At 36.8% G+C, this 11,320-nt stretch overlaps 1 pseudogene; it reads left to right on the top strand.

Moving 5' to 3' along the window:
• The first annotated feature begins 481 nt into the window (after positions 1 to 481).
• LOC147640288 (zinc finger CCCH domain-containing protein 11-like) lies at positions 482 to 3,111 on the top strand (annotated as a pseudogene).
• Positions 3,112 to 11,320: the final 8,209 nt, after the last annotated feature.

An 11,320-nucleotide genomic window follows, 5' to 3' on the forward strand; every position in this document is an offset into this window, starting at 1 on the left:
GCGCTTGACCTACAAACAAATGTGACAGTATTATAAGCCATACCATCTTGTTGCATTAATTCCAAACACTTCACGGTTTTCTCCCCAAGCTTGTGATATGCATATCCTCTAAACAATGCATTCCATGAGACTTCATCTCAAACTCACAGGCTATGGAACACTTCCTGTCCTTCTACAAGTTAACCACAACTGGCGTACATGCCCACCAAAGCACTGCCAACAAATGAGTCTCCTTAGAGCCCTTGTTCAACAAGATTCAAATGTATTTCTTGGCCCATTTGTATAGCTCCAATCATCTTGAAAGATTTCAAGATGCAAACAAGCATGAAAACATTTGGGAACACCGCTCTTGAGTTGTTGTCCATGATGCGAAACCAAGAGCCACATAGCACCGTGTATTGATACACTTCACATGCTGCGCATTTTCAAAGACTTGCAGAGTTTTGCTGGTTTGTCATAGATCATCTTCGCAGCTATAGCCATGCCCCCCAAACCAAACCCTAGCAAGGTGACCAAGGAGAAGCAGAAAGAAGACGTGGCCAAAAAGTAGAAGTAGGTGGAGGACAAGACCATCGATCTGAAGAACAAAAACAAGAGCTACATATTGCCAGACGCCAGCGCGTATTGATACATGGTGCTTTCCACTGTCGAATTAACCACACATGTTGCTCCATACTCCATGATTCTCCATACACTTCACATGCTATGCATTTTTAAAGCTAGGTTTTGCTGGTTTGCAATCGATCATCTTTGCAACTGTAGCCATGTCCCCCAGACCAAACCCTAGCAAGGCAACCAAGAAGAAGTAGAAAGCAGACGTGGCCAAAAAGTAGAAGAAGGTGGAGGAAAAGACCTTCAATCTAACGAAAAAAAAACAAGAGCAAAAATGTCCATAAATATGTGCAAAGCCTAGAGCAGTCTGTGTAGGCACGGCCAAAGAAGACCGAGGAGGATCCCAAAGCAGCAGCAAAGGTAAGCTTCTACGCTTCTGCTCTGCAAAAGTTTGAGTAAGGGTTTTGCAAATTTTCAAAAATAAGGGTGTTGTAGAAGTGATGGTCAGGCTTTTGCATGATATAGGCTTAGGGTTTTGTAGAAATTATATGCCATGAAATAGTGTTATGGTTTTGCAGAAATTAAGATGAGGGTTTTCTAGGAACTAGGGTTATGGTTTTGCAGACGTTAGGGCTACCAAAAGTTAAGGTTTCTCATTGTTTGCCTGTGTAAGGTGGATTTTTGAAGCATGATCATAGTGATAGCTATGACTACATGCACCAAAAGAGGAACATTTTTTAGAATGCTTTCTATTTTCTATGACCATATGCCGATAACAAAACAACAAAAACTTCAAGCAGTGCTCACTGCAGAAGAAGAAAGAGGAAGAAAGACAGAGAGAGAACGAGCTCAATGAGCTCTTCAAAGTTGCCATCAGCCAACCTAAGGTGCATGTTGGTATGCTGTGAAAATTGATGCATTTTTTGACATCTAAATTTCTTAGCAAATTGATCTGTCTGTGATACTACATGAATTAATGTTTTAGTTGCATTGTCAATTGTTTTCCCATGCCTACTCCAAGTGTGGATCCCGTGTTGTCTACGAATTCTTCTAACAAGGTCAATGCGCAAAGGGCTTTAAGTGAAAATATTCACATGACTTAAATGTTGAAAGAAAGGACGAGAAGATTGACTTGTATAGTGACCGGCGTGATGGTAAGGGTGACTAAAGACCCACCATTCCTTACATTTGTTTCCCTTACCTGATTCTTGCATTATCTATCTTCTTAGCAACAATGGAGGATTGGGACCAAGAAACTTTGGAAAAGGTGGTAGACTCTAAGGGCAATAAGTATAGTCAAAACAAGCCTACTGAAATAGTATGGACCTTGGAAAAATCTCTCAATTCATCAGCATTTAATGTGGATATTTTTTGGAGTTACAAATATGTTGGATGTTGTCGATGAGTGGTGTGGGAGATCAACTATTTTTTGTCTTGATTGTAAAGAGTGAGAGCTAAGGCTTGGTTCAGAAGGGGGAGAAGACACGTAGCTCCTTGGCACAAATGGGGGGTGTTTGTCTGTTCACAAATGTGGGTGTCTGTCTATTCACAAATGGGAATAAAGATAATACTACTGCAAAAAAGGTCCTGTAAATTGGCATAGTGCAACTGGCACAGATTTGTCCAAAAAATGCTTCCCCTTGGTTGGCCATGCAAGGGTTTTCTGGTGTCTATTGTGAGGTGCCTGACCGCTGGAAACATGTTTTGGCCAATGCCTCATGTACTCTAGCTAAAATTTATTTTTATTGAGATCATCAAACTATAATGTCTATATCTGGTGTGGTTGTATCTGGGAGAAGGTGTGCAAATACTTTCTTGGGGTTGTTTAGAAAACCCAATACGGATGGTTTTGGGTTTGTCCAAATGGAGGCAGGGAATGCCATTATCGACAGGCTTTGCCACTTGGATATGTGATGACGTCTCAAATGAAGGCATTGCTTGAAGAAGAAGTAGAGAAAATATCCATTGAGGAGGAAATAGAGAATGAGGTAAGAAAGAACTTATAATATCAGTTGATTTGAGTATCAACAATTACTAGGTATAGATAACTTTTTTGTGGTAGTTGTCTATAGTGATGTACGGTTTTAATGTGCACACTGTAACAACTATTTCACCAGAGCTTTTCGCACAACGGAAAAGAAAGAAGATGGGTGAAAGAAGGGAGGTGCAGTTGGCTACTAAGAAAGCAGAACGAGGTGCAAAAATGATGGTTGGTGAAGGAAAATGTAGTGGGAATTCCATGTGTTTTTCCTTAAGACACATATATGCCATGAAAACACCTCTACTATGTGTTCATCAAGGAGTTGGGACTTAATGAGGTGATGCATCAGTTCATCCACCAAGCGCCTTTGTCCGAACTGGAATTGTCTATTGCATTGCATGACAGAAATTCCTAGAATGGATGTGGGTAGTGCCCTACCATTTTATGTATATTTTTGTGACTTTTTTTGCTAGTACGTTTCAGTAATCACGTGGGGGTCAGGCGTTATAGTGGAAGTTGCCATCTTTTTGAGTGGCCCTTCCTTTGTGTCTTTATATGAGCTAGGTGTAGCAAAATGATTTACTATTTTGGGTTTTTTGTATTGAATATTGCCGATGGTGTTCAACCTGATGTGTTGTTGTACACTTGTATCATAATCCCATTACGTTATTATTGAATATATTAGGCTCCCATGCACTCCGATTGTGGGGGTGTTCACTCGTTTTCTTTGCTCGCTTTATCAACCTCGCTTGATTTTTGGTAATCCTCATATTTGGACATGTGATCTTTAGTAATGCACGAAATAGTTACCCAATTTTTCTTTTACTTATTAATCTTTCAAAATCTATGATTAGTAGCTTTGATCATGGAGAAACAATTATAAATAGAAGCCTAGAGAATTTCAGACATGACTTTTATTTCTAACCATTTGTGTGGTATCCTGAACAATGATAAATAGTAACTAGAGGCCTTATAAGTATCGTACTTCTTCCTTTCACTCTCTACTAACTTCTTTCTTTATAGCATGTAGCATATACATGTACCTCTTTCTTTATGGTTATTGCTAGTAATTGATTAAGCCTTGATTAATCTTAACCCAATAAAGGTTATGGAGCCCCTAGAAACTAAATGGACATTATGGGCCCCTTTTAAAGTGTTGACAAAAATGTCATATCCAACGTGACTTTCCTAGCGACACTTTTTATGTCTCTTTACTGACATTGTGAATCCTTTACAATATAATACCCTTTTGTGAGTCACTTATTGAATCAAATTGTGCCTCTAAGAAACTCACTAGATTTATTATTTTATTACCACTACCCTCTGACCATTAGGGGAATATTGGACTCAATTGTGGGTCTTTTTCCTCTAGAGAGAGAGAGAGAGAGGGTTTAGACCAATAGGAAGAGATCCACATTAACAGAACTTTTGGTAATTAGATGTTTTTCATATATTCTTTTTATGAATATATTATTAGTAAAGAATTGTGAATTACATTTTAAAATACTTGGAGCACACTTACTATGTCAGTGCTTTAATATATATGAACACTAGAGTGTTGTGAGCTCATTTAATATAGGTAGTTTTTTGTTCTAAATTTTTAAAATGTTCTCTTTGAGGTTTCGAGCTAGTTTAATGAAGGATCTTCTCTCCAAAAATTTCAGATAATTTGGAGGGTATCTCTTCTTCTTTCTTCTTTTTACATTTTAGGTTAGTTCTCTTCTTGTATCTGCTTTTCCTTTCTAATTGCTTCAATGGTATCCCTAGTTCTCTACTAGAGCTATTACAGTATACAAAAACTTTGATATGGATAATCATAGGTGGATTACTATAACCATCTCTATTGGTAGTTGGGTTACATTACATACAAGGAAGAGAAAACCGTCTATGAATGAGTTCATCGACACTTACAAAAGTAGAGGTAAATATTTCAAGATCTCTGACATAGGAACAAGCATTAAGGAAGTCCTCATACAACATGCCTACATGTACTCAGAACTACGTTTGCAATGTTGGCCTATTTTCATCCTAGGCCACTAAGGTGGAGACATAAATACCCTATGTGGATCTACTCCCTCTCACGAGATTGGTGTTTATGTATACTATCGTGGTCGGGCCCTTGGTGGTGGTGGCCATAGTGGAGGGGACACAAACACAAATGGCATAGCTGGCTATCCCATTGCTCAATATTTTTGATAAGATTTTTAACTGTTGTGGCCATGAGAAGTGGTAAATCCGAATCCGTATGGTGTGCTAATTGTGGATTATCCAAAAAAGAAAAAGTAAATATGTGTTATCATAAAATGTACAAGAAAATTGAGATATCATTTTAAAAAAAATGCATGCTTATAGTTTCTAAGGGAAGTCCCAACATTGAGTATAGCAGTAACATGACATTCTAGCATAGTCTCTCACCACAGCTATTGCCATCGTATTGTTGCGGGGCTTTACATCTAGTAATCTATGTTGCCTCAAACATGTCCTCCAAGGTGACGGCCTCGACACTACCTATTAACTTTCTAATAGATTTGCACACTGTTTTAAAATTTTCAATACTAAAAGTTCTCTCTCTCTCTCTCTCTCTCTCTCTCTCTCTCTCACGCACACACACACACACACACACACACACACACAATTATATTAAAAATTATTAGGTTGACTTGTTGCCATTGGATGAATTGGAAATATAACATTTCTTCAATTCAATATCCAAAGCAATCAAAGTCCAATGTGAACTACGAAAGGCAATTAAGACTTGAGAAGTAACATTTAGCATCTATGTCATAATACCAAAAGTGCAATTTAGTTCTCATGTCACTTACTTTTCATGGTAGGCCAATATAACAACCTAGGATTTTTTCAAATTTACATCCCTTAACCATGGACATACATCCACATAGGAATGCATAATCTTAAGCATATACTTTCTGTTGAGACTCCCATGGGAGATTTGATAAAATAAAGTTGCACACATAATTTACATCATATTACTTACTTTAAGAAGGTATAACACTTTAAAAGCAAGCTAATTACATGGACGGACATAGGAAACCTTAAAGTGACCAATATAACTTTTTCGTTGATATGCTTGTGCACGTTGTATTGGACCTCAATCTCCCCCATGCCAAAATGGAAGTATTAAGCAATGTTATGCAACATAAGCATCACATCAAAGGAGGGGCCCAGATAGGCCAATGATTTAATGTTGTATTGATGTAATTATAAATAAGCAGCTTCCTTCATCAGTGATCACCCTTTCCAGCCTCTTTCTATTTCTAGCTTGGTGTTGGGTCCTTTGTGCTTCGTGTCATGGGAATGACTGACCTCTGTCATCTTAGTGATCTTAACTCTCTCACTTAGGGGAGGGATTTGTAAAAAACCTCTTATCCTTGTATTAGTAAGTTTAACTGCTTCTAGGGTCTTATCATACCAGAACCTAAGCAACCAAAGGGAGTTCATGTCCTTCGACATCACTATAACTTTTTGTGCATGAGAAGCTAGAATGTAGCTATCTTGTAAATACTTAGAAAGAGCCTCCTACAAGCAACACAGGGCATAACCCTACCAACACCTACTGATCTAGTCCCTTTCACAAATGGATCTGATAAGGAGCTGAAATGGTATCTTTGAAATTACGCTTTGCATGTGGCTCCGCACCTTTCACAGTTCTTGGAGAAAAGATCAATGTTGCTCGTAACGCCGAGTTCTCATTGACCGGAGGGTGGATATGTTTTTACCCATTCGTACATTCCTAGCTATCCGAGGATCTTTGGATGATAAGACTCTCGCAGTCGGATTTGTATGCATCATCTATCATAAAAAAATGGATGGATAGATGTTCATTCTTCTCAATCAAGTCTAAAAAAAATTTTACTGAATAAAAATCACTACAACGCCATAAGCACACATCACATGAAATCAATTCCCCTCTTTCCATTGTATTGATTTCACAAACAAAGGGATATTCTATTCATGTATGGATGGTTTTACATCGAGTATATAGCTCTCCCACATGCATTAATGCTAGCTTGATTTTCAGATAGCCTTGCTATTTTCCAATCGATTTTGATTTACTGACACTTATTGGAGAAAGATCACTACAATGCAATTAGCAAACATTGTGCACAAATAATTCCCATCCTCATGTTGTATTGATTTCTCAAACAAAGGGCTATATATCACATAATAACTCATCTACACATGTAAAATACCCATCATCGTGCCACATGCATTAAATCATCCTACCCATGCAGAAGATTATTCATTCAGTTATATGAATTCAGCATTTTAAATAACAAGGTATTATACATGCTTTGAGTAGACATTGTCTGGTTCAAAAAATGCAATGATGGAGTCTTTAAAAAATTATACAGCCGAGTATGCGTTGTTCCGATTCACACCATATGGTCACAATGCAAAGATTGTCCCATGTTGTTCTAAATCGAACTATGTTTGTTGTCTCTATGATGAATGCAAAGGTTGACACACATTCATGTGAATGGGACGCCCCAATTTTTTATCAAGACATGCATTTTGGAGAAGGAAATTCACCCACCATAGTAGAAGAGTTGGCATCCACAAGCTTGAATAGTTGAAATGGTGTAGATAAGGTACAACTAACGACGTTGAGGTGGACGTGTGAAAAAAACAATTTCATTAGGACCTCAATGGAAGGATTCTTGGGCCCTTTTATTTGGCAGTTTAAGGAGTCAAACCTTTTCTCTTAAGAAGAAACGTTTTCTAATTAGAAGCTTCAAAACGGCTACTTTATTCGAATTTGAATTTTGGAGGGAAAATGGAATTTAAAATCTAGCGGACAAAACCATATCATGTAACATATCTATGGAAAGCTCTTGATGCGTAGATCACGGATCTATAATCTCCGCTCAAATTGGAGCTTGTATGTAGAAGTTATGGAGGTCCGAAAATTGTAAAATTGTCTCCCCCCCCCTTTTTGGGAGAAAAAGTGCACCCTTTGACCACTCTTACACCTCTCTTACAAACCCAACATTTCAGTCCACATGGCAACCCCCCATTTGGCTATTCCTTAATCACCTTGATTAGGCTTGGGCAAATTAAAGGGCCCAAGAAGACCCCATTCACTTCCTAATGTGAAGGGCTCTCTACTAAGTATGATGGTTTAGGGTTTACAAGAGGTCACACCTTAAATAGTAGTGCGATGAGGCATGATGATGCCATGTCCACATGGAATTGTGAATAATCATATTGAACACATGAATGATACATGTCAATCACACATGTGGAGGGGAATGTGGGGAAGAACCCAATGCATGCTTGCCACATGTAAAGACTATTTGACATTAGAATAAAGCACTCTCACAAGCATTATTAGTAGTGTTATTATCATATGTACACTCTTGCTCTTTTACAACTTATTGTGCTTTTCAAACACCCTTTCTCTTCTACTGATCGTGACAATGTTCCTCTCTTGCAACCGATCCTGATTTTGATAGCACAATATCGATAACTCTCCCGATAGTTACTAGCAATAATCTCGTGGGTGGTTAATTCTAAATTTTAAGGTGTGTTCTCAAAGTTTTTCGATTTTTGAATGTTGGTTTAAAATATGAATATGGACCTTAATTATTTATTTAAACAAATCACAATAATGTGATATGGGATGTCGTATCTTGTCTCTGGCCCCTGAATTGTGTTGTAATGATCTATGAGGATTTTAATCATTCAATATGTATTGTTAATAGCTGATGCGAATCAATGTAATGCAATGTGGAGACCTCACTTGTGATCATTGGCCACATATTGCAATGTACTGACCCTTGTACCTATCATTGCAAATCAATACCATTTTCTCATTTTTTAATACTTAATAATCATTGTGATATCTTCACTAGCTTGTAGATGGATCTGATTGAGATTGAGGTGGAACCCAACACTGGGAAATTAAAGTTTAGGGGGTCACTCATAAATATGTAAGCGTAGCATGTGGGCTCAATAGAAGGGGTTTTTAAAATCCCTTTTTTACTCATTTTATAGAAGGGTACTATCTAAAGGGGGTAGTTACAAATCAAATATAGAAAGGGTGTGTTTTATTCATGAAACTTTTATAGATTGGGGGTTAAGTCAATATTAGATAATTTGGAAAAAATCTCATATTTTGGGAATCAATCACGCCATTTAATTTTGGATATATCTTAAACATGGCAAATCCAAATTTGTCGGTGATTGTAGATCTAGATTCTACTCTTCAAGATCTTTCCATTGATATGTCACATGAGGGGGTTTTGACAAAATTTTGGACAAGTTCACCCCATGATCCCATTTTTCAAATGGGAATGAGATTTTTTCCAAATTATCTAATATGGTGTTGGTTTTAAAATTAGGGCTTTAAACGCACGTGATATAGACAGTTTACATATAGTGAACCCTTGAGGATTGAAGAAACCCTAGAAGAGAAATTGTTTGACTTTCTTCAAAACGTTGGATAGAATCATTGCCATCCTAAGATAACAAATATTTTTTTTTTGCAATGTCTCCATTGAGGACATGATAGTGTCTACATGTTTGTATCTCCACGAGAAAGAGCAGTGATACCATGAGATCACTTTGCATGGTGGAGTCATCTTGGAAAATGTTTGATACGTGCATGTCAATGATCTTATTACTTCAACATCCTTTACATAGAAGTTAAATAGGGATGTTTTAAAGGTACTGCAGTATAAGAAGAAGACAAACAATAAGCTCCTGGTCTATAACCACAAATGTCGTCATGTCGAGACTACCACGATGAGCTTTTTTTCAAATTATGGAGGAGATAAACTTGGCTACGAAGAGGGACTTAAGTCAGTAGTTTGATATTGACGCCCTAGAAGATAGGACACCCAAGTGGTAATAGCCAATGAGGATCCCTCTATGACACAAGAAACAAAGAACATTTTGACCTCAGTCCTCCCCACCTATCCTGTAGGTGAAAATTAATATACCCTAATAACTTAAAATCAAGTTGTGTTTAACATTGGGGAGGGCTATTGTCTCACCACATCATCACAAAACACCTTGAAGAAGATGATTTCCTCGATCTAGATGTGGATAAATATCTTTTAATTGATTCAAATAGCAAGGAGAGTGAGTTTTGTACTCTTTTTGCGATATTAGCAATGATGTAAAAGGATTCATTTCACTATGAAGCCAACCATCCCACTGAAAATAAATTTCAAGCTACTCAACAAAGACTCAATACTTTGCATATGGAAAGGAAGGGGAGTCTTCATTCGTCAAGGACACAATATAAGAGAAGGGATCATTAGTAGCATTGATTTACATTATTTTAGTGACATTTTAAGTTACGCCATTATAAGCGTTGTTATTAGCTTTGCAAGATAAATGTCGCTATGAGAACCATTATTAGCTAGATAAACGTCGCTATATGCATCACTAAAGTGGCGCTTTAAAAAAGTTGCTATACGTGTCGGTATAAATGCCGCTCAGTGGCACTATAAAAAAACCAAATCTTGGAATAGAGTGTAAATAAAAACTTAAAATAAAATAAAATCTAAAAATCTTGACAAACATCCAAATCGTTTTGAAATAAAATAAAAAAATCACCAAATCATTACAAACCGATCAATGTGTACATATATTATGATGATTTATATTTAATTAGTACCATCACCAAATACATCTTGCAATAAATATATGCATGCCAATTAGTCTATCTCTAAATCCATAATTTTTATGGCCCCTACATCAATAAAAAGTCCTAATCCACTACTTGAAGATGTAGAGGTATTATGGTCACGATCCTCATGATGGTCATATTGATTGTTACCATGCATTTCTTCTTCAACATCTTGATTTTGAAACATACATTTATATTAAGGAGCGACTTGTATTACATACCACCAATTAGGATCTCTTTGGTCTGGATGAAACACAGCCTAAAAAGAAGAAACACAAAATGCCTTCCTTGTATCTATAGATTCATTTAAATTGAAAATCAAGTGTAAATATGTTCATAATATTGTGGTAGAACATATGTGTCTCTTGAACCTTTCCATAACTTAGTTGAGTCAATTGGAAAAAAAATATGCTTGGATGCTTATTGACGGTTGCTTGAATATCTCTATATACCACTTTGAGACGCTTAACATCACAGATGAACACTTTAAAAGCTCTAAATCCAATCTCCAACATGTCTTGAATTGTTCCACAATATTCAAGTTTCTTTGCTATAATATTATTATCTCTTCTACTCGCTCGGCTATCTTGGTCAAACTTACCATTACACCATAATCATATTTGATTCTCTTGGAGTCCACACATTGACTGCAAAAATATTGACCTTCTCACTGCATTGCATTATGCACTTTATACTGCAACCCAATAAAAAATCATAAATATATCTTATTTGTAAGAAGTTTAGTACTCAACATTATATATCTCATAAAAATACAATATCAGTTATTTAAATATTAAAACATCTTTACTTACATGGTGGTCGCATCCCCTTTCATACTCCCATTCTTCTCTTGTAATCTCCTCTCCCGTCCTTTCCGCTTGTGCTAGGGTATCTCTAAGCCATTCAATATTGCAATCCTTTGGAAGAGCCGTTAGGTTAGGTGGATATGCCATGTTCCTTTGTGTTAATCTTAAATGCTCTTCTCTCCTCTATCATTATCTTTCTTACATATTTTATTTTTCTCAATCCACTTTTTTATCATAGAAGTGTTAAGAAGATAAAATGTAATGTCCTTTTTGCACATAGACTCATCCATCTTTTGAATGCATGCTTTTACGTGCGGCATATTG

This window comes from Cibotium barometz, chromosome 3 (genome assembly GCF_041138505.1).
Source record: "Cibotium barometz isolate CiBa-2024 chromosome 3, ASM4113850v1, whole genome shotgun sequence".
Taxonomy (NCBI): Eukaryota; Viridiplantae; Streptophyta; class Polypodiopsida; order Cyatheales; family Cibotiaceae; genus Cibotium; species Cibotium barometz.